This window comes from Giraffa tippelskirchi, chromosome 6 (assembly GCF_054371585.1).
Source record: "Giraffa tippelskirchi isolate mGirTip1 chromosome 6, T2T-mGirTip1v1.2.pri, whole genome shotgun sequence".
Taxonomy (NCBI): Eukaryota; Metazoa; Chordata; class Mammalia; order Artiodactyla; family Giraffidae; genus Giraffa; species Giraffa tippelskirchi.
Window position 1 is genome coordinate 26,513,874 of NC_137280.1, and position 25,423 is coordinate 26,539,296.

Here is a 25,423-nt window from a genome sequence, read left to right on the forward strand (position 1 = left end):
TTACTATTTTACTTCAATACCACTCTTATCAGACATAGTATCCATTGCTGCAATTTTATTTAAGTGTTTGCTCCTGTAACACAGGGCTTCCCTGTTGGCTCAGACAGTAAAGAATCTACCTGCCAATGCAGGAGACCTAGGTTTAATCCCTGGGTGGAGAAGATGCCCTGGAGAAGGGAATGGCTACCCACTCCAGTAATTTTGCCTGGGGAATTCCATGCACAGAGGAGCCTGGTGGGTTACAATCCATGGGGTCACAAAGAGTTGGTTACAACTGAGCAACTAACAGTTTTACTTTCCTATAATTCATCACTTAGTAGAAAATAACATCAAGCATGTTGAATAGGCCATAACAAGCATTTCAGATAAGGTGTTAGTTATAAGGATATTTTTACTAAGTTGTATGAGTAATTGCATATGTATAATATTAAATATACATGTATATGTGTTCACTCAGAGAGAGAAAGGAGACTTAGTGCTTAATCAGTCTGCCATGTTGCTGTATATTTCCCCCTATTTCAGTATATTAAGGCTTCCCTGGTAGCTCAGATGGTAAAGCATCTGTCTGCAATGCAGGAGACCCAGGTTTGATCCCTGAGTTGGGAAGATCCCCTGGAGAAGGAAATGGCAGTTTACTCCAGTGCTCTTGCCTGGAAAATCCCATGGACGGAGGAGTCTGGTAGGCTACTGTCCATGGGATCGCAAAGAGTCAGACAGGACTGAGCGACTTGACTTTCACTTTCATATCACTATATGACTTACTTTCCTTTGTATTTCTCATTCTCATTAAACCAGTGCTTGAATTAACTTTGCTTAACTCCAGTGACTATCAAAGCTTTTAATAAAAGTATCTTTCTTTGTCTTTCTTAGTGTTAGATTTTTATCTTCATTTGTGTAGTTACTAATTCAGAGGGAGAGAAAAAATGTGAATGCACTTTATTAACATATTTAGATCAGATAAATTTCAGCAGTGACATCTGGACTCTCTCCCAAGTTGCAATGAAAATAAATATAATAATATAAAAATAAACCAATACAAGTTGTCAGAAATGAATGTGCATTGCAATCAAACGTTCAAATAATTCATACCGAAGTTATTATTAGTACATGCATGTAGTCCCAAATATCTCTTTCCAAAGTACCAGCTGGCCTTTGTTTGACAAACCACCCTAAATCTTCTTGATTAAAACAATCAACATTTATTATCTGTCACTATTCTATTGTTTTCCTGGTTGATTCATTCAGATGGTGCTAGATTAAGTGCAGCTCTATGGTTTAGGAGGTCTTTCCTGGTGGCTCAGTTGGTAAAGAATCTGCCCGCAATGTGGAAGACCCAGGTTCGATCCCTGGGTTGAGAAGAGCTCTGAAGAAGGGATAGTTATCCACTCCAGTATTTTTCCCTAGAGAATTCCATGAACAGAGGAGCCTGATGGGCTACAGTCCATAGTGTCACAAAGAGTCAGACATGACTAAGTTACTTTCACTAGGGTCTAGGTTAGACTAATTCACACGTCTCAAACCTCAACTCTGATGCTGGTATGATTGATACTATTGAGGCCTCTCTACAGAGGACCTCTTATTCTCACAAGATAAATTCAGACTTTGTTCACGTGATAGCATGAGATCCAAGAAACAAGAAAGCACAAACCCAATTCACAAGTGATATTATACCTCTACTCATATTACCTTTTGTTCCATTGGCTAAAGTTAGCCATATGGCCAAGCCCAGAGACCTTATGGGCATGGATATATAGAAGAATGAATTATTGGCGGTCAGTTCTACAAATATCTAGGCCACATAAAAATAGAAAGGCAATAAACTTAAATCACATATCTTTTTAAAATTTGGTCACATTATTTGTAAGAGCATGTGCCTTTCCTTGACATTCATACATCTCTTTAGATCTCACTATCAGAAACTTTCTAGCTGTACTTTAGAAAATATGTCAGAATCTTTCCTAATAGTTACATAAAATAAGTGTCTTTAACAAATGCAATCACCTGACATTTTTTTCTTTTGCTCAGTTCCATTGCAACAGGTGGCAAGGGTCCAATTTGTTTGCTGGGATTAAAGCATCCATTTCTCATTTCAATTCTATGCTTTATAATACCCTTCACCAACTTACAACATCTTTCATATTAACTAACATCCATCAAAATAAAGAACACAAATACATATTAAAGTTTAGGCTTGCATTCAGTTGCAGTTGTATTAATATAATTTTATAGTTTTCTCTGAATGACAATATACCAAGAAAACTGCACAATTAAATGAAGAGTTCAAAATTACAAGAGTATCTTTTCCTTGAAAGTACAGTTGTATGTTTCATTGTCTTCCTTCAATATTTCCTTAAGTTGTTGCATGTTGGTTAGGAAATGGGGAATTAACACCAATAAAGGGTCACATCTCTTATTTATGAGGACTCAGTCATCCCAACATATATAGTTAAATTCCACTATCCATTAAATCCCATTTAATTGTGATATGAAGGAAAGTGTATAAATTATTGCTAAAACAATAGCACACATAGCCAATTTTTTATTTTGTCTGCATTTAAGTTAATTATATTGTTTCAATTTTAATAGAAAATTTAAAAATATAAAACCATTATGACTTATGATTAATTGTTGTACTACAAATCAGAATATTAGTGTTTTTGATGTATTATAGTAATACAATAGTGCAACAATAACCTCATGATGTATTACCATAATATATCATCAAAGTGATTTTAACAGAGTATTAGGAAAATGATGGTATTTACAAAACTATTTTATAAAAATATAATTTTAAGAATGACTTGTAACAGGAAAAAATGAAAAGGGAAAAAAGAAATGCTCACAAATTATGCAGAAATCTAAAAAGTCTTAGGTAGTAAATCATATGGGGAGAATGATATTTAGCAGAATAAATATGAGAGAAAAAAAGAAAATACCTTTGCTCAACAGATTTCTCATTATTATGTTTTGTCAAAAATCTATGAGTAACATGAGAAAAAAAATGCATGCATGTGTATTTGAGATGAGATTTTATAGATTGTGTATGTATATCTATTTTTCTATCTAATGTTATTAAATCTTGACATTAATAAATTATGTTTACAAGAAATATAAAATGAATGTTAATTCTCTTCACACATGCTTTTTCCTATTATATAGCAGTACTATCTTAACTTAGAAATAAAAATATATTTATTACCACATGTGTTCCATTATTATAACTAATGTTTATGCAGTTTTAGTTTTATGACATTTTATTTTTTTAATTAACTAATTTGGGGTATAGTTAAAGTGAAATATTCATATTATGAAACAGGTGATCCAATAATTATTCATTATTTATTTTACAGCACAGTATTAAAATGGGGAAATATGAACTGTTTGATGTGACATGTTTATATTAATCAATTATTCATAATCTTGAATGGATTTTGACAAAGCTTTAAAATTCCTATATGACAAATCTTTAAATCAGTCTTGTTAACTCATCTTTGGAGGAAAGTCACTTAGATCACAATCTGTCAATCTTGGCAAATGATGTAGGCAAATTATTTATAATTTACTGACAGTAGCTTTAAAAGTAAAACGAAGGGTATGTTAAAAAAAGTTCAACTAAAAATTCATTGAGTCTGATGTCCTCATTTTGTAGTGGATATCTCAATTTGCAAATCATTTACTTTTGTTCAATTAATAAAAATGTACCTATTGACTGAGTCCAATAAGAGTGAAAATTTGTAAAAATATTAATGACTAGATATAGATTAATCAGTGGAAATAGTTGAACACCATCATCTGTCTCAACAGGAGGAGTAAAATATAAAGTGTCACTCTGATTAATATTCATAAGTATTCTTAAAATGATAGTTCATATAAACTAATTATTATTTGATATTATAAATAATTTGTAACTTATTTATGTCTTTGATGTGGGATACATCTTACTTCTCCTCATTCTGTTTATTTTAATAAACTAAATGGTGTTTCATTACATTTACTATCAGTGACTTTCAGGAAATTTAGTTGTGTTTATTGTTTTCATATAATTTATCTTACAGAGTGTCTGCTTTCCTCCCAAATATTTCCTTGATTTCTAATGAATCCTTTTAGAAAAAAAGTCTGAAAATCCATATACAAATTTAAAATAAAACAAATAAATATCAGAAACTAATTTCTAAATGAAAATAATGCAAAATTATATTTGGACCTAAAGAAAAGGGAAAATGTCTGTAGAATGGGAAATTCCTTCTTTTAAGCTATAAGAGTAGAGAGTTCAACCACAGTGAGTGGTTACTGAACAAAAATTTCTTGCAAGTCACTGTCTTAACAATGTTTTCACAGCATAATATGAAAACTATTAAGTAAATCTGAAATAATAGATTTTCTTTTTTTCTCTTATGTCACCAACATTTCTGTTGACTGATTTCCTCTTATTACAAGTATGGCACTTCTTTTTTAAAACAAAACAAAATCTACCAAAAAAAAAAAAATCAAAACAAAGCAAAACAAAGCATTGAAGGAATTGTATATTATACATCTTTCACTGCTTTATCATCCCTCTCCTCTGTTTTAAACTCATCTGTGCTTTTCAACACTTTCTCATTTATTCCTCACTCTTGTGCATACGATTCAATTGTTTTCACAAGTCTGCAATTACCTGCCGCTAAGCACTAGACACAGAATTTAATGCTTATCTCACATGACCTCTTAACAGTGTTTGTCAAAATTCCTCCATGGTAAGGTAATATTCTTGTCTTCTCCCTATACATCTTGTTTACCTCTGCTTCTCAGACTCCCTTTTAATACTCTTTAAAAAATTACTGATATTCATCAGAACTCCACCGTAGCCTTTCTTCCCTTTCATGCATGTATACTCAGTCTTGGGCAATTATCTCTCTAGATATTCTGTTGAAACCCATACATCATACTCTGAGAAGTCCAAATGGAGGAAATCAGACCAACTTTGATAGCTGAGCTCCAAGTCCTCAGCTAACATTAAACATAACCATGTGGATGAACTAGACATCTATTTATACAGAATCTTAAGATGAATGCATCTTTAGCAAGCAGCAAATTGTAACCTCATGAGAAGCCCCAAGCAAGAAACACATAGATGAGTCCAGTTAACCACAGAACTAAATTTGGGGTTTGGTTTATATGCAGTGATAACCAAAGCTATCACTAAGAAAATGTTGAGATGGCCCCATACTAATACAAGCCATAGATTTTATTATGTACCAGAGAATTAGAAAGTTACATTATTTATATAAACTAATTTTATTTTCAGTGGAAAAGTCTAAAATTATTGGCTAATTCCTAATCGGATGATTAATAATAAAAATGTGAAAACTTTCAAGCATTTACTATGTGGCAGATAAATGCTTTAAAAATAATTTAGCATATACTTCAGTTAATCAAACTTCTGACCCATTCTTATCACTAAGTGGATGAATTTTTATGCTTTCTTCATTCCTCAACTCTTTCAACAACAACCATGGCAACAGCTCACCTGCATCCTAAATATATTATGTGTAGAAAAGGAATTTTTGAGAAACAAAGATGAAAGTAACTGTAAAAATGCCAAGAATTGTATCTTATTTTCATTTTGAGCAAATCTATCTTCCTAGTATATTTTAGAAATCATAAATTGGTACTAAAAAGCATAACATCTGACAAACATTCTCATATCTCTTTATAGTCTTATTTATTGAAAATAATATTGACTAAGAATTTTCACAGCTCCATTAGGAAACTCGAGCAGCTAATTTTCTTTTATAATTCTTAAAACTGCCTTTGTAAGATTACATAGAGTTCTGCATTGTCTTTTTCTAGGAGGGTAAATTAAGCAATAAAACAAAAAAAGAACATATTTGAAGATTTATTCTTTTCTGTTTTCTTTATTTCATTTCCCCAGTCACTTTATGAACCTGCATCTTGTCTCATGTAATGTGTGAGTAACAATTATGGAAGCCTACTCATAGGGTACATTTTACATTGAATGGCAGCTCAACTCTCCTCCCAGCTTTTAGTGTGTTATTCTAATGAAAACTATTGCCTAAAATAAAAACACTAGGCCTGAAAGACATTGATGTTTAAATTACATAAGCTCAACTTCAGAGTAAAGTAGGCCATTTTATTTTATTACATTTTAAGTTGATGTTCTCAGAGAATCAAAGAGAAAGTAGTAGATAATTTGTGTTACAATTATATTCATTATTCAAGCATTTTTCTACCAAGATATTGGTTATATTTCTCATTCAATTTAAAGGCAGTGAATAATTTTCAGTCTGCTTTCTTTAGATTATATTAATGTGTGTGTGTACACAAACAAAATCTCTTAAGTAGTGGTGTTTCTTTTTAGCACATACTTGATACCAACGAAAACATGTAATACGTAATAGGTGATTAAGAGTTAAAGTGGCTTCCTTACACATTACACTGCTATGAGTCCTTCTTTAGCTACTATGTTTTGAAAAAGTAGCTAATTTTCCAAAAGGAATCCTTGTAGTGATGGAAATGTTCTGTATTTGACTGTGGTGGTGGAACACAAATCCACAATGTGATAAAATTGCATAGAGCTAAATGCACATGTGTGTGTTAGTCGCTCAGTCATGTCTGACTCTTTGTGACCCCACAGACTGTGGCCTGCCAGGCTTCCCTGTCCATGGAATTCTCCAGGCAAGAATACTGGAGTGGGTTGTCATTTCCTTCCCCAAGGTATCTTCCTGACTCAGGGGTCAAACTTGGGTCTCCTGCATTGCAGGCAGATTCTTTACCATTTGAGCCACTAGGGAAGCCCCCAAATCATTACAAGTTAGACTAGAAAAATCTGTGTGAAGTCAGTGTATTGTTTGATATAAATGTGAAATCTGCTATGATACTCTTCTATAGTTTTTACAAGGAGTTATCATTGAGGGAAATTGGGTAAGGAGCATACAGACTCTGTCCATATATATATATATATATATTTTTTTTTTTTTTACAAGTACACGTGAATCTACAATTATCTCTATAAAGATTTCAATTAAAGATAAACTACTATTTATAAATTATCATTTTTTACATTGAAATAAAAATGACATGAGAAATAATTCTTAATTTGGTACTGCTCAGGTGCTGTCATTCTGAGCCTAGATTTTTATAGCATGATTTTAATTTTTATGAAGTTACAATAAATCCTGATTAGACAATGTTTCTCATGAAATTATCTGCTCCTGCCATTCCATAAACATTTATAGATTGAGAACTTAGTGCTAGGCAATATGGTAAACTAACCCAGTGCTTTGTATATAGAAAAATAATACATAGACCATCTCATGAGAGGCTTACACACTAGACTTAGAGTGTGTGAAATATATGTATACGTATTAAATGAGAGTGAAAGAGAAGACAATTTTGCTTCAGATAATGAAGGAAGTCTTCATAAATAATATTTGGTTGACCATAAAGTTCATTTGGGATTTTTCATACCATCTCACCTAGTGAAAGGTATGAAAAATATTTAAAGGGCTTTGGGGAAGATTTGTGTAGCAGTATACCTGTAATCTATTTTCTTCTGTTACTGGGGACAACTAAAAAAGAGGAAAAAAGGATATTATCAGGGCAAATGCCCTTGTAAACGTGGTAATTTGATAGGCTTACAGACAAAAACACTAATGATATTTATTAGGAGAGCCCTGTGTACAGATGGATTTACAAAGATATGCTTTGACTAGCTGGGGGACACATTATAAATAAATCTGTAATTAATATAGTTACAGACCAGAGGTCACTGAGAAACATGAAAACTCTGTAATTAATGTAGTATCCATGGGATTTTCCAGGCAAGAATACTGGAGTAGGATGCCATTTCCTTCTCCAGGGGATCTTCCCAACCCAGGGATCGAACCCAGGTCTCCCGCATTGTAGGCAGATGCTTTTACCGTCTGAGCCACCAGGGAAGTCAAGAATATAGCCCATAATGAAAATGTCTCTCTATGTAAGTGAAGAATTCATGTATCTCTTAGCTCATCACATATTAACTCTGAGACCTAGAACTCTTAGAACCAGAGTCAAAACATAAAAATGACAAGACTTTATAAAAGTAGAAATCAGATAAGATTATGCATGGAAGATAAGGCTGAGTTTCTGTCTTAAAATCTCTGGACGTACCCCTAAGTGAACCCAAGAAAACTATAGCAAAATGAGTTAGATAAGATAATGAGTTCATGCTTAAGATGTTCTAACTTTGGGGCTTTGTGAAATGCAATAATTTTTATTTATTTAACTACCTGGTTTTATGCTATTCTCTCTACACTGACTGTGGGTACCCACTTGTTTACATTTTCGAACCATATGTACACTACTGGTCCAGTGCAAAACTCAAAATGCCTTCTCAATTGTTCTGGTATACCACATGATATGATTATCTTTTTCTGTGTCTTGTTATTACTTATAACATTCTTTTAGGAAATTGCTCTCTTCATAAACTGTGCTCTTTACTAGGTGTAACACATTTTATAAGAATGCAAATCTATTTTTTTGTAAGACAAATGTATTTATGTACTTTCTAATGTGGTAAATTAAACATAAAGTTAAACTTATTAACCATTTTTAAGTGCATAATTCTATGGCATTTAGAATATTCACAATATTGTTGGATTGCCATCACTTTGTAATTTTCCACAGTTTGTTGTGATCCATACAGTCAAAGGCTTTGGCATAGCCAATAAAGCAGTAGTAAATGTTGTTCTGGAACTCTCTTGCTTTTTCAATCATCCAATGGATGTTGGCAATTTGATCTCTGGTTCCTCTGCCTAAAGAGATGAGAATACCAGACCACCTGACCTGCCTCCTGAGAAATCTGTATGCAGGTCAAGAAGCAACAGTTAGAACTGGACATGGAACAACAGACTGGTTCCAAATCAGGAAAGGAGTACATCAAGGCTGTATATTGTCACCCTGGTTATTTAACTGATATGCAGAGTACTTCATGAGAAAAGGTGGACTGGATGAAGTACAAGCTGAAATCAAGATTGCTGGGAGAAATATCAATAACCTGAGACATGCAGATGATACCACCCTTACGGCAGAAAGTGAAGAAGAACTAAAGAGCCTCTTGATGAAAGTGAGAGAGGAGAGTGAAAAAGTTGGCTTAAAACTCAACTTTCAGGAAACTAAGGTCATGGCCTCTGGTCTCATCGCGTCATGGCAAATAGATGGGAAAACAGTGGAAATAGCGACAGACTTTATTTTGGGGGGCTCCAGAATCATGACAGATGGTGACTGTGGCCATGAAATTAAAAGACGCTTGCTTTCTGGAAGAAAAGTTATGACCAACCTAGACAGCATATTAAAAAGCAGAGACATTACTTTGCCAACAAAGGTCTGTCTGGTCAAAACTATGATTTTTTCAATAGTCATGTATAAATTTCAGAGTTGGACTATAAAGAAAGCTGAGTGCCGAAGAATTAATTCTTTTGGACTATGGTGTTGGCTAAGACTCTTGAGAGTCCCTTGGACTGCAAGGAGGTCCAACCAGTCCATCCTAAAGGAAATCAGTCCTGGGTGTTCATTGGAAGGACTGATGTTGAAGCTGAAACTCCAATACTTTCACCACCTGATGTGAAGAGCTGACTCATTTGAAAAGATCCTGATGCTGGGAAAGATTGAGGGCAGGAGGAGAAGGGGACGACAGAAGATGAGATGGTTGGATGACATCACCGACTCAATGGACATGGGTTTGGGTGGACTCTGGGAGTTGGTGATGGACAGAGAGGCCTGGCGTGCTGTAGTCCATGGGGTCGCAAAGAGTCGGACATGACTGAGCAACTGAACTGAACATGTCTTGCATCTCCTTGGCTATATTTATTGCTATCTTTTTTATTTTAGTAGTTACTGTAAATGAAATTTGTTTTCTTAATTTTCTTCTCAGAGTGTTTATTGCAAGGGCATTGGTATGTTAATACAACTCATTGTATATTGATCTTATATCTTACAACCTTACCAAATTAGTTCATTAACTCTAACATTTTTGTGGATTTTAGGATTTTCTATCTTTTTTAAATTAAGTCAAAAATTTATATTTGAAAATAAAAATTCATAATAACATTTTTTTTTTACAGAATTTTTACACAGGAACGCACCTTAAGTTACCACTGCATGCTTCATTTACTCAGAAAATGTTATAGACTTAGTCAAAACAAATAGCTGTCATTTAAAAATCTGAGTTGCTTTCTTTTAGCAAAAGAAAGCTCATGGGAAATGTCAGACTGAACACCAGCAGGATATAGTGACTGAGGGACAGCTCAATACCTCCTGAGTGTGGAGACTTGGAGCCTGTCTGTCAGTCTATCTATCTACATTTTCTTTATCATTTATCTATCAACAGACACTAGGTTATTTGGTTGTTTCCATATCTCAATTATTGTGAATAATGCTGCAGTGAACATGGGGGTGCAGATATCTCTTTAAGATCTAGGCTTGCATAAAAAGAAAGAAAAATGGAAGACTTGAGATGGGTGGGAACAGGGGATGATTGTGTGGGGTAGCTGTGAGTTAGGAGGCCAGAAATAGCACTTCTCTTATGAAATTATTTTCCCTACCAAGAAGAAAAATATTCCTGTTATATGTGAAAGCTGTGAGATGAAGATTGGGCTAGAGCTCCCCGAGCAGTTCTAATGGTGTATGCACCCTCATTTTTGGCTTTGTCACAGTTTACACTTCTTGGCATATGGTAACATTTAACAGTAATCTGGAGGGTGGATGAATGAATGAATGAATGGATTAATGAAGATTAGTTTATTTTGCCATATAGCAATGTAATTGTGGGTGTGATATCCTATCCCCTTTGCCAAATTCTATTGGTCAAAAGCAAGTTGCAAGCGCTGCTCATATGCTCAAGGGAAGGGAATATACAAGGTAGCATTGGGTATAGAAATCAAAACATCATCAAATATATTTGCCTACTATTCCCTGTCTCATTTTCTATACGTTCTCTTTTTATATTTCCTGAGAAAACTTCCCAAATAAGTTTCTATACTTATATCCTTGTGTCAGAGTCTGCTTTTCAGGAAATTCAAACTAAGAAAATGTATTCAATTTTGAATATATTAAGAGTAGCTTTGTGCTATTCTCATTATTTTTTCAGGAAATTTTCTAACTATATACATATTAATTCATTAGTTCAATAATTTGACCAATGTTTTTGTAGGCCTATTTTGTGCTAGACTTCTTTTAGGTTCTGAGACTTTATCAGTGAACCAGACAAAGTTGTGACTGCTAGACTACCATTTTATCTTTATATTCACCTCAGTCACTTCAATACAGCACCCAGTAAATTTTATAGATCTTCATATTTGACAAATATTCATATATTACTCATCATCTTACAGGTTATAATAATATTTGCAATTATTATTGTGCTTTCTCTAATTTTACAATATCTACTGTCTTCTTGTGCTTTTCCATCATGTGCTTAACCCTGTCTTTGATTTTTAAAATTATTTTAATATATTTTAATCATAAAATCTATGCTGGTAAGCTGCTAAGTCGCTTCAGTCGTGTCCGACTCTGTGCGACCCCATAGACGGCAGCCCACCAGTCTCCGCCGTCCCTGGGATTCTCCAGGCAAGAACACTGGAGTGGGTTGCCATTTCCTTCTCCAATGCGTGAAAGTGAAGTCGCTCAGTCGAGTCTGACTCTTAGCAACCCCATGGACTGCAGCCTACCGGGCTCCTCTGTCCATGCGATTTTCCAGGCAGGAGTACTGGAGTGGGGTGCCATTGCCTTCTCCTACCGAGAAAGGCACATCCGTTCAAACAGGTTTAATGCAACATACATTATAGGGCCTACTGCATTCTAGGTACTGGGATGTAGAAAAAATACGACGCCTCCACAGAGGGGGGAAAAAATTCTATTTCTTTGTGTGCCTGTTCATAAAATCTATACATATTCTTATAGAAATAACAAAAACAAAGCATGAAAAAGAAAATTAATATCTCCACTATCTCTACATTTAATAGAATCAAAATGTTAATGTTGCTTTGCCTTTTTTCCTCTTAACATTATATTTACTGTATTCTCTGCATAATATTGCATTTTATGAATATACTTTAAATGCTCTCAATACTGATTTGAGTTTATTTTATTGTAATAGTGAAATGGTGCCATTGTATCTAAAGATTTATAAACATCTTATTGCTATTCTTCATTGCTATTCTAATAGTTACTTAAATTATTAGTGAGAGTCAATTGTCTTTCACATCTGTGGTACTCATTTGTTTTTCTTACTACATATAAATTTCGTATTAGAATGACAGTCGCTTTCTTATTTCTCTTATTGATTGCTAAATTCTGGTAATCATTATTGCATTTATTTTTAACCAGGCCCATATCTCACTTTAAATTTTGTTTTTGATTATTTTGATCCCCAGAAGTCCTTTATAATGTATAAAATAATATTTTATTTTATGATTTATTCTTTTGTTTGTAGAATTAAATAGGCTCCAAAAACAGAAAATCACCTATGCCACCATTATCTCTAGTTTTTTTAAATTACATTTTTCTATTAAAGTGGAATTCCAAATCATTTAATACCCTTAAGAAATAACTTTTGCAAATAATCCTTTTGAAAAATTTATTTTTTAATAATTTGAATTATAAAATATATTTTAAAGTTATATTGTTTAGTGTAAATTAATCTGTTTCTAAACTTTATACTATTCTCATAGGACTTGTAACTGACTATGACATAAAAAGATAAGGATATGGCTTGAAGGAAGTTTGAAACAATTTCTACATTGATTGTAATATTTCTCCACTCACCTATATGGTTATGACTCTCATTTGTATGTCTCTGCATTAGACTATTGCTGAGCTCTGACTCCATAAATTTCATTACCTAACATGTATCTGAAACCCTGATGACACTAAAGAAGGATAAAAATGTTCAAATATAGCATCTTCTTTTTGTAAAATTGCTTTCCTCTATTTTCTATGACAATAAAAGGTATTACCAAAAGATTATTGCACATGCTACTGCATTCCTTTTTTTCCAAGGTACAATTGATTCTTAACTCATTTTAATTTAGATTTTGAACATATTTTATATTCAATCCTTCCACCATATCCACACACACAGCCGATATTTTAAAACCACCTTCCTCAACTAAGTGATGACCTTTTCATTTTCATGGCCTAGTCCCAGCTCCATCCTCTGATCAACACATTGTTGCCAAAGTGATATTTTTAGATACTCTAGTCAGTGTCTATAAATACATAATAAAATTTAAAGATCCACATGTGACTGTCTGCATGTTCCTCATCACCTGCAAAATAAAATATATGTATGCAGGTATCATTTTCTAGAAACTTCATGATTCAGATCTTTTGTTATACTTCAACAATAAGAAACTGCTATTGATGTTAAGAACAGTATTCTTTTTTTTGCCTTGTTGCCTTTATCAGAAGTCCCCAGTTGATTGCCAACTTAGTAAATTCATAGTTGTTGTTTAAGTCTCTGAAAAATGTAATTCCTCTAAACAAACTCATTTATTCTTTCTCTTCTGCTTCCTCTACAGTTTTTAGAAACATCTGTTAAACAATTCTTTTATTGTATTTTGAATTTTTGATTTTTTTTTCCTTAGGAATGCATACTTGATGAGAACAAGAATAATGAATTTTTATCTTTAAATCTCTAACTCCTATGATAGTTCCTACACATAGGAGGTACTCTACATATACATTTTTTTAATCTTTATTTTTTATTTATTTATTTTCAAATTAATTTATTTATCTATTTTTTAACTTTACAATATTGTATTTGTTTTGCCATACATTGACATGAATCCCCATGGGTGTACATGTTTTCCCCTTCCAGAACCCCCCTTCCACCTCCCTCCCCATCCCATGCCTCCGGGTCATCCCGGTGCACCAGCCCCGAGCACCCTGTATCATGCATTGAACCTGGACTGGCGATTTGTTTCACATATGATAATTTACATGCTTCAATGCCATTCTCCCATATCATCCTGCCCTCGCCCTCTCCCATAGAGTCCATAATACTGTTCTGTTTATCTGTGTCTCTTTTGATGTCTCGCATACAGGCATACAGTTCTAATGAGGTGGATGAAACTGGAGCCTATTAAACAGAGTGAAGTAAGTCAGAAAGAAAAACACCAATACAGTATACTAACACATATATATGGTATTTAGTTAATCGGTACATATACATTTTTTTAATGAATAGCTTGTGGATATTTAAATCAAATTAAAATTTCCCCCAAGTAATGAGTATCAGTGGAAAGAGCTAAAGTTTCATAATGCTATATATTGTTTCCTCACATTTCACTCTCAAATTCACTGACTCTAGAAGTCAAGTAATTCTGCTCAGTTACAAACCATGGTAACTATAACTCTGCCAAAGACTGAAGCATAGTGGGATTTAATGACTGCGTGATACATTATCAGATAATTTGTTCCCTCATGAGCTATTAAAAGAGACAAACATTCTGAAATGAAAATATGTGCCCACACAAGAATTTGTACATAAATGTTTATAGCAGCATGACTCATAGCAGTCAAACCTGGGAAAGTTTCTTAGCTTTTGCAGAACTGTTTTTCAAAACAGATTTAATTTTTATAAATTCCAATTTACCAGTTTTTTTTTTAACAGTCTATGCTTTTTTGTGTGTTTTTCTAAGAACACTTTTAGTCAGCTTTGTGTGTGGTATGTGATAGAAGTTGATATGCTTTAATTATTTTTCTATCTGAAAATTCAGTTTTCCAAAAGACTTTCTTTACTCCATTGAATTAACTACATTCTCTGATAATAGGGACATTTTTAGATTTTAGTTTCAAATCTTAATTTTTTGTCTGTCCTTGTTGCAGTGGCCAGAATTTGAGTATAATGTAGAACAACAGCTGTGAGAGTGGTCATCTTCATAAGGAAAGTTATGTATTTCACAATTATTCATGATTTAGCTGCATCAGACAGAGGATATTCCATTCAATTTCTACTTTGCTGGGGCGACAGGAGTGGGAGTGAGGAGTTATTGATTAGTGCTGCCTTTTGTCAAATACTTTTAATGACTCTATTGAAATGATCTCTTTGTTTTCTTTCTTCTATAATAATGGATTTTACTAGCCTTTGCTTCCAGTTTCTGGGAGTTAACTTCCAAATTCTTAGAATTTCCCAAAGTGATCTGGAACCTCCCCAGAGCTCGGTGTATGTATTTCTCCATTTGGTTGCTTTTAGTTTGTATCCTTTTGCTAAATAAAACAAGCTATAATCTGGCGCTCTACTGAATTCTGTAATTCTAGTGATTTACCAGACCTGAGGGAGGGTGGTTGGTACTACCAAATTTGTAAGCTAGTTAGAAGTGAGTTTAGCCTGGGACCTCAACTTCCAGCTGCTATTTGAAATGAGTGAAGTGTTGTAGAGAACTGTGTCCTTAGCTGTGAGCTTCTCCTAGCTCTGGGGTTCTCCTTTAGCATGTCAGTATGACATATTACCTTGATTGATTTTCAAGTGCCAATTCACTCTTTTGTTTTTCTGTTTCTGAAATAAACCTACTCCGTGAGGTATTACTACTTTCAATATATTTTTGTACTGCATTTATTAAAATTTTGTTTTCTATAATATCCCTCAAATTCTGTTTACTTTTTTTCATTTCCCCTCCTTTTCACTTAATTTATACTAACAAATATTCAAGTGTCCTGAATATTTGCTTTGTCATATTCAATCTGTGATTAAACCCGGTCACTGTTTGTTTCAGTTTATCATATATCAGTCCTAAATCTTCAGTTTGATTTATATTTATACGTTCATGTTTTTTGGTGATATTTCTTGTTTTCATTTAATTTAAATGTGTTGTCATTTACATCATGAAGCATAGTTTAATGTTTGTCTTAAAGTTTTTTTCTTACAATTTCAGCATCTAAGTTACTTTGGTGTTGGCATGGACTTGTTTCAATGAAAACAGCTTATATTTCTTAGTTCTTTGAATGCTGGGTAAAGTTGGGATGCTTCCTGTATGTTGGACTGTTATATTGTACAGACTCTAGGTTCTGTTTTATTTCTCACAAAAATGGTATGTTTTCATTTTGAATAAGCAATCTGATTAGATTCAGACTGGAAGCTCTCTCGCCTTGTATATCTGCAGGCTGAAATATTAGTATTATTCCTCAGGAACTGCTATGCAGCTTTACGTCTGTCCCGCACATTCATAGTTCACCAGTCTGCCAGAGATTTAAGAAAAGTTCAAACACAGAATTAAGAAGACCCATACTCTCATCTCTCTCTTGCATAATGCCTTCTTCATGCTCTGTAATTGGACTTGCACAGATTCCTTCCCCTGATGCCTCTAGCCAGAGAGATGGCAAGTTTTCAGAGTTTTAGTCACTTGTAACTTGCTGACTTGAGGCTCTGAATGATCATTAGAGAAAAACCATGAAAAGATGAAAAATTCCAAGTTTCGACTCCTTCCAACAATCTGCCTATTTTTGTTTACTATTCTGAATTCTTATATGACTGTTTTCTATATTTTATTTTTAGCATATAGTTGTTATCAGTGGATGTCCTTGACAGTAGTGGACTTTGACATACCAGAGGCAGAAACCCTAAAACATGAGTTGATTGATTAAGAATCCATTAACCGGACTAAAAATTTAGTAAATGTATAATGCAATAAGCAAAAACTTCTCAAAGCCAGTGAATGTTTTAATTAATGAAATTTTAACAACCTAGACAGCATATTAAAAAGCAGAGACATTACTTTGACAACAAAGGTCTGTCTAGTCCAAGGTATGTTTTCTCCAGTAGTCATGTATGGATGTGAGTTGGACTATAAAGAAAGATGCTGTTGTTGCTGCTAAGTCGCTTCAGTCGTGTCCGACTCTGTGCTACCACATAGATGGCAGCCCACCAGGCTCTGCCATCCCTGGGATTCTCCAGGCAAGAATACTGGAGTGGGTTGCCATTTCCTTCTCCAGTGCATGAACAGGAAAAGTGAAAGTGAAGTCGCTCAGTCGTGTCCGACTCTTAGCGACCCTATGGACTGTAGCCTACCAGGCTCCTCCGTCCATGGGGATTTTCCAGGCAAGGGTACTGGAGTGGGGTGAAAGAAAGATAAATGCCGAAGAATTGATGCTTTTGAACTGTGGTATTGGAGAAGACTCTTGAGAGTCCCTTGGACTGCAAGGAGATCCAACCAGTCCAATCTAAAGGAAATCATCCCTGAATATTCATTGAAAGGACTGATGCTGAAGCTGAAACTCTGATACTTTGGTCACCTGATATGAAGAACTGACTCACTAGAAAAGACCCTGATGCTAGGAAAGATTGAAGGCGGGGGAGAAGGGGATGACAGAGGATGAGATGGTTGGATGGCATCACCAACTCAATGGACATGAGTTTGAGTAGGCTCTGGGAGTTGGTGATGGACAGGGAAGCCTGGCATGCTGCAGTCCATGGGGTTGCAAAGAGTTGGACACGACTGAGCGACTGAACTGAATAAAACAATATAAAATCAGTGTCTCTAGATGGTACACTTATGGATGTTACACCCAGATTTTCTTGATTACTACTAATATAGTCACATCACTTGAAAACCCAATGTCTAATAAATATATATTTGTTATTCCAGTGAGAATATCAAGCATATGTTGTAATGAATTAAGCTGATAGAATTTTGAATAGTAATTCCTTTATGGCACATTCTATTTTATTTAGGTAATCATGCCAGTAAGCATATTTATGGACCAGTATATAAAGCTAAAATTATTTTTGATATTTAACTGACAGTTATATTTGGGGTTTATGCATATGATTTGTTTGTTGCTTTATCTATTAACTGCTATAGAATAGAGTCTATAAATGTAATTCAAGTGATCTAGAAACATATGGGAACTTCTTGGAATGTATTCCCTTGAGAGTAAAAAATTATGAAAATCTCTGTGCTTCTTACAAGTATTGTGGCCTATAAAAGCGCTATGCTCTTGTTTATGTTTAACTTATTCTCAATACAATAAGAGAAAGTGATTATATGTTGAAGTAGAATGTGTTACCCAAGTCTCTATCCATGTGGCTATTAAAAAATTAAAACAGTGAAGAAAGCATTCCCCAGTAAGTGTAAATACTGGTAACATGATTGCATTATTTTCTTTTTCTAATTGTAAGTAATCAGTTTGGGACATTCATTTATTACTACCATAGCAATCTATATATCAGGCTTTATTCTAGATGCTACAGATAAAAAGATACAAGCTTATTTCACAGAAGCATCTAAAAAATATTCAAATTAAAATTTAGTAATTTCTAGATGTTATTAAAATTATCATTGCTTTAAAATATGACATATTTATGATACATTAGTATTTATAAAATGTCTCCTCTTTATTTTGCTCTTCTCTGATAATCTATTCTGTGATAATCAGTATAAAACACAATTTTACATGTTCATTTTTCATAGCTGAGCTATACTTTTTAAATACATTCATTTTACTTCTGTCCTCAAATTGTTTATAAAACATTTGTGTAAAGTGTTAAAATTATTCTTTTATCCTGTGAGACAAAAAAGAAAGTAGAAGATGAAAATTCAAAATTTAAGCTATCCTTTTTTTTTGTGGAAAAATTTGCAGAATGAACATGCTGTTTCTATTTTATATTAAATATATGCTTTTTAAAAATACATGATGTTAGGTTACCTAATGTGGCTTGGGGTATTAGGATATACTTGTTTGTAAATGACAGAAAGCTAATTAAAATCAGCCTAAAAAAATAAAGAATATTTTGGCTCTCATAACCAACATGTCCTCTGAGCTTGGGGCAAAGAAAGATCTGTGAGGTCAAATAAAAATGTCAGACCATCTAAATCCCCCCTCTCTGTCTTTTTCTCCACTTCCCCTCTGTTCCTCTCCCCTATTTCTCTATAATTAGCTTCGATGTCAGCTTCTACACTTAATTTAATTTTCCATGTGATGGTCTCTGATAACCAAAAGCCCACACAATTTATGTATACATCAACAAGTAATAAATTCACTTTCAGTCCCAAAGTTCATCTAGCAAATTTCACAGGTGGACTCTGAATGATCATGACTGATGCAACCACCTTGTTTGAGGGAATATCCTAATATAACTGATGCAGTATCAGCCAACTTTTACCCTGTGGTATATTTGGAGCATGCTGTGAGACACCAGGACATGAAAAACTCAAGGAATGGGGAATCATTGAATCTCCTGAGGGGGAAATAAATCTCTAAGTCAGGCAAATAACCAAACAAGAATTGGCAATTTGTATGGATAAATTGTGATGAATTATTTGCTGAGACCTTAATTCCTCTTGATTTCTTAAAGAATATTTGTTGATTAGAGCATTTCCTCTGTATTTATCAATGTCAGTGCCACTTTAGTAGAGGAGGACGTGTATAAATTCTAGACATTAATTTTTATCTCAATAATGTTGCCCAAAATAAGCAAGAGATAATCTCTCTTTCTCTACTTTTACTTACCCCTACTTTTTCTTCTAAGGTTAATTAAAATTTAAGGATTGGTACATGGCTTATGTCCTAGTGCTGGCATGATAGAAACACTGTTTCTCAGGAAGCCATTATGGGTAGTCACTGTATTATTTCCTTGATCAACTTTATTGAGAAATAATTTACATAAATGCACTATTTAAATTGTACAGTTGAGTTTTGACAGTTGAATACATCTATGAAACCAATGGCACATTCAAAGTAAAGTTACATTCACCAATCCCTGAAATTCCTTATATCTCCTCTCATTTTACTCTCTTTGCTCACTGATCTGATTTTGTCAACATGTAAGTCAGTGTTCCTCAGAGAAAGCAATAGAACCAATAGAATATACACCTATATGTGTGTATGTGTTTGTGTGTGTGTATATATGTATATGCATGTGTCTATATATATGTGTGGGCTTCCCCTATGGCTCAGGGGTAAAGAATCCACCTTCAGTGCAGGAGTTGCAGGAGATGCGTTGATTAGTTCAATCCCTGAGTCAGGAAGATCCTCTGGAGGAAGGATGTGGCAACCCATTTCAGTATTCTTGCCTGGAGAATCTCCATGGACAGGGAGCCAGGAGGGCTCCATAAAGTTGCAAAGAATTGGACATGACTGAAGCAACTTACAACACATATATGTATGTGTGTATATATATGTATATATACATATGTACAAATATGTGTTCATGAAATGGAGTATTTCCTGCCATATCAGTAAAAAAGGACATAATAGCCCAGCAATTTGGGGCCTCCAAATGTAAACTGCTGAGCCCAGAGGGTGCCCAAAAGGGAGAACAATGCCTGTGATCTAGCAGCTGTCAGAATGAGGAAGGGAACGTCGCTCAGTCGTGTCTGACTCTTTGAGACCTCATGGACTATACAGTCCATGGAGTTCTCCAGGCCAGAATACTGGAGTGGGTAGCCTTTCCCTTCTCCAGGGGATCTTCCCAACCCAGGGATTGAACCCAGGTCTCCCGCATTGCAGGTGTATTCTTTACCAGCTGAGACACCAAGGAAGCCCAGCAGCTGTCAGATGCCACCACTAAAAATCAAGAAGCAGGATGCTTGCCCCAGATAGCTGAGATGCAAATGAAAGGAAGGAATGATTTCAAGGAGCCCAGATGCTTTCATCTTCCTACACATAGAACAGCACTAAATTCCTTGAGATACCTGGTTTTCCCTGATTAACAGTAATCTTTGATATTCAGACTACCTGGACCTCTTTTGTTTCAAACTTCTATATAACCTGACTCTTTCTCCATCTCCTCAGAGCAGTGTCTCAGGGCTATTTGAGTTGCTATCTCCCAGGCTTGATGTCCTACACATTCCCATTAAATAAAACATAACTCTCAAATTTTAGGCTGCATGTATTTTTTCGGTCAACCGTTGGAGAAGAAAATGGCAACCCACTCCAGTATTCTTCCCTGGGAAATCCCACAGACAGAGGAGTATGGCAGACTACAGTTCATGGGGTCGCAAAGAGTTGGTTGTGACTTAGCAGCTAAACCACCAACACCCCCATGTATATGTGTATAATATATATATACATTCTAGTGTACATATGCATTTGAATATACATATGTATAGTGACAGAATTAATTATAAAGAATTGGTTCATGCAATTATGGAATCTGAGAAGTCTCAAAATTGGTAGTCAGTATACTGGAGAGTAAATGTTTTGTTCCAGTCCACAACCAAAGTTTACCCCAAAAATATCCTGCAAAGATGTTGGTCAATTTTAAGTGCATTTATTTATACTTTGGTAAGTATACTTGGTAAGCTGAGCCATTTAATTTTAAAAGATTATTGCTAAATAGTGCTAACCCTCATCTGACAAGGCAGAGTTGTCAAAAACTTTCAATTTGTAAAAGCACAATAGTTGTAAAGCACAATAAAGGGTGATAAAGTGAGTTATGCCTGTGTGGTTAATCACTCAGTCGTGTCCAACTCTTTGCGACCCCATGGACTGTAGCCTGCCAGGCTCCTCTGTCTGTGAGGATTATCCCGGCAAGAATATTGGAGTGGGTTGCCATGACCTCCCCCAAGGGATTTTCCCAACACAGTTATCGAACTCAGGTCTCCTGCATTGCAGGTGGATTGTTTACCCACCGAGCCACCAGAGAAACCCAGTTATGCCTATAAATGACCTAAATGTTTATTTTTCACAGGAGAGGACTAAAGTGTGTCTTTCCTTCTCCTTTCCTGTCTCTGCTAACTCAAGTAGCAGGGTTTAAGTTTACCTTGCTTGATTCTTTCTTCCCACAAGTGCTTTAAACTAATGTCTGCATTTTTTTTTTTTTCTTCACTGTGAGCTCAATAAGTATGGTCTTGGGTCTGATTAAATGGACACATTTAGGCATTTTAGGTGAACTGAGAGTATAATCTGACAGCTTACGTTTTCCCTTGATGTTTCAGCTCATTTTGTGGTAGGAAGATAAATTTCTACTTTGAGGCCCAATATAACTTAATGGAAGTTTGCATTAGTTTCTGTAGTTAAATTTCTACCTTATTATAAAGTTTTACGTCATTTTTCTTTGACTGCTTTCTGAAAATATCTTTCTGGAATCTTATTTGTGGTAATGATTTGTAGAGAATTTAGGTAAATCTCAATTTCTGGTCAGTGAAGAAAAGTAGTATATTGATATCAAATCTTAAGAAAGTGAACTGCATTCTACCTTAATAATTACCTCTTATTACATGATTTTAAATTTTTGTGCACAAACACACAAGAAGTTGCAAATGTTCATTATTTTATATTTCAATTTAAAAATGAGAATCTGGGTGAGGAAGAGCATATAGTTTTAAAAATTTCAAGACTAAGACTATCCAGAAGAAAATTTGAACCAATTACTGTAGAAATTACATTTTTTTACAAGAATACCTTGCATCATTTTATCAGTTCTAGATACAACCAGGAACAGCAAGGTATCAACAGATGAGTTATGGCCTGACATCTAATGGTAGTAAGTGATAGGACATTAAAGAGTCTTTTTCATGGTAATTGTCTCACTGTGACTGAATTGTAATATGATCAGAAAATTCAAAACAGACACCAAAAGGAAACATTAAAACCATACAGAGATCTAGGCACATAGTGGAAGATTTACACAAATCATCGGATTTAATATTGAAGACATTACATGGCACTTTTATTTTATTTTTTTATTTATTTTTTATTCACTGTAATTTATTTATTTTAATTTATTTTAATTGGAGGCTAATTACTTTACAATATTGTAATGGTTTTGCCATATATTGACATGAATCAGCCATGGGTGTACATGTGTTAGAAAACAAAACCAGGACAGTTGACTTACAAGATCCAGTAATTCTGAATTCATAGTAAATATGAACTATGTGCATGGGGAAGGAATACAAGATAGTGAATACACTTGTTGAAAATTTAGGTTATTAATTTATTTCCTAAAAAAACATTACATACCTGTGGTTGACTTTTCTGACTCCATATTTCTTCCTCCTTCAGAGGCCTCACTTTTCTTAGGATCATATAACATTTTACTATTTTGTTTTTTGTTTTAAAGACAGATTCCACTTTCAAGTGTCTGCTAGGCATTAAGATTATGATATGTTTGCTCTTGGGAAAGTGTGCCAACTGAAAGAAAATATCAAGTACCCTTTCACACAAGGATAAAAAAATCAAGTGATTTGTTACTAAAATTTTTATAACATTGTAATAACTCTACTTCAGGTTTTTAGTTATCTGATGGCCTTTCTAAAATACGATACTCAGTTATGATTTTCGTAGCCTGATCAATATCCTGCTCACTTAAGTCACAAGGTGTGGATAGCAATCTGTTCAAATTACCTGTGGTTGTCTTAAAATACCTAATTTCTGAACCTATTATCAACTGAATCATTTTAATTTACTCTGCACTGCCCCTTAATGGACATTAATTTGTGCAAACTCTGGGAGACAGTGAACTACAGGGAAGCCTGGCATGCTGCAGTCCATGGGTTGCAAAGAGTCAGACACAATATAGAGACTGAACAACAAAACTGCCCCTCAGATATTGTGCTGTAGTGGTTACTGGAGGTTGTCTATACAGCACCCATTCTCCACTTTCCCACATTAGAAAACGATTTAGTTCAGATATCTCACCTACTCTTCAGCCTTGAGCCTCAGGGGAAGTTCTAACCCAGTTTCTGCAGTGTTTCATTTGTTCAATATTATTTTCATTTGCTATGACAGTAATTGGTTCAGAGATGGGCAGATAGTCAAGTTCTGACCAATAAAATGCAAGAGAGTCTCTGAGAAAGAGAAGTTTTCTATTCTTCCTCTGGATAGTCTCAAATATGTTACCATTTCTGAAACTACTGTACCCATCTTGATATGAAGCTAGGACTTAAGATAGCAAAATGGAAAGAAAGAATGAAACTGGGTCCTAGATAACATTGTTGATCAGTTAAATCAGATAATCTGGGATACATCATTGAGTTTCCCTGATGCCTCAAGATGGTAAAAAATCTGCCTGCAATGCAGGAGACCTGGGTTCAATACCTGGGAACCATCATTACAAGTATAATTATAAATACATGGTGATGAAAAACTATTTGGAGTTGGATTTTCTTTTATTTGAAGAAGGCAATGGTACCCCACTCCAGTACTCTTGCCTGGAAAATCCCATGGACGGAGGAGCCTGGTAGGCTGCAGTCCATGGGGTCGCTAAGAGTCGGACGCGATTGAGCGACTTCACTTTCACTTTCTTTCATTTGTAGATACAAGTATCAAAACACATAACCATCTGTTATGCATTTGTGCGTTTGTAAAATCAGAGAAATGACATTGAAGCCAGTTTTGCCTTTATCATAGTAAACTGTCCTGGATTCCATGCTCATTTAATTTTAAGCAGACAAGTTATTAACATGAGGGAGTTCTCATGAAAGTTGAGTAATAGACAAAAATAAAGCTTAAGTCTTATTTAAAAGGCTTACAAGGGGGGAAAAACCCTCTTTGAGGAGATCTGAGTTTTCAATCTTATTAATCATAAAATTTACAGAATTTTGCTTTCTGCAAGAAGATAAAACTAAAAAAAATTTAAGCTTGCAGATAAATAAGATTTTATGCCTATAATGTCTAACATATTACCCAAGATATAAATAGTAAATTGAACATATATACAAACATGTATATGTATGCATATACAGCTTATGTATATATGAGTGTATGCATATATGTTGTATATATATAGTGTATATCTTACATATACTATACCTTAAAACAAATTCATAAAATTATAATTGTTATTCTAGCCTCCCCTACTACTAGATAGCTTAAACTGAAAAGTAAATTTATTTCTTAAACCAGCAAAGAAATACTATTACCTTCATGGATTTCATAAATTATGGAATTTTCTCCACAGTCACTAATTTATGGCAGACATTTCCAAAATACAGAAAGTACAACATAATGGAATAAAATTATGTCCATCAGTCTCTTAGTAAGTACTGTTTGAAATAACTGACCTAATATGCAAAATATTTTCAATCTTCTAAAGAATCTTAAATTAACATTCAGATATTTTAATAACCAAAGCCCTTTTATTAGTCAGGATAAAGCTGAGCTCAGGACATCCTGAACACCCCTTGCATTCTCAGAAATATTTGCATATTGGGTCAGGGCATTTTTTTTTAATGTATTGCTCTTTAAGAACTAAGTTCCTTAAACTTTCTTCTTTACAGTTTCTCCTTAGTTATTATTTTTGGGAAAGTACTATTTTCTACCATGTAAATTTCTCCCTATGAATAGCTTCTGTAATTAAAAAGGAATGTGTACAGGGAGACGTATAACATGAAATACTTATTTACCATGGGCATTTTATAAGAAAAGTCAAGAAATCATAAAGCGGTATTCATATGTTTCAGTTAATTTTAAGATAACCAGGTCAATATTTAACATGATACAG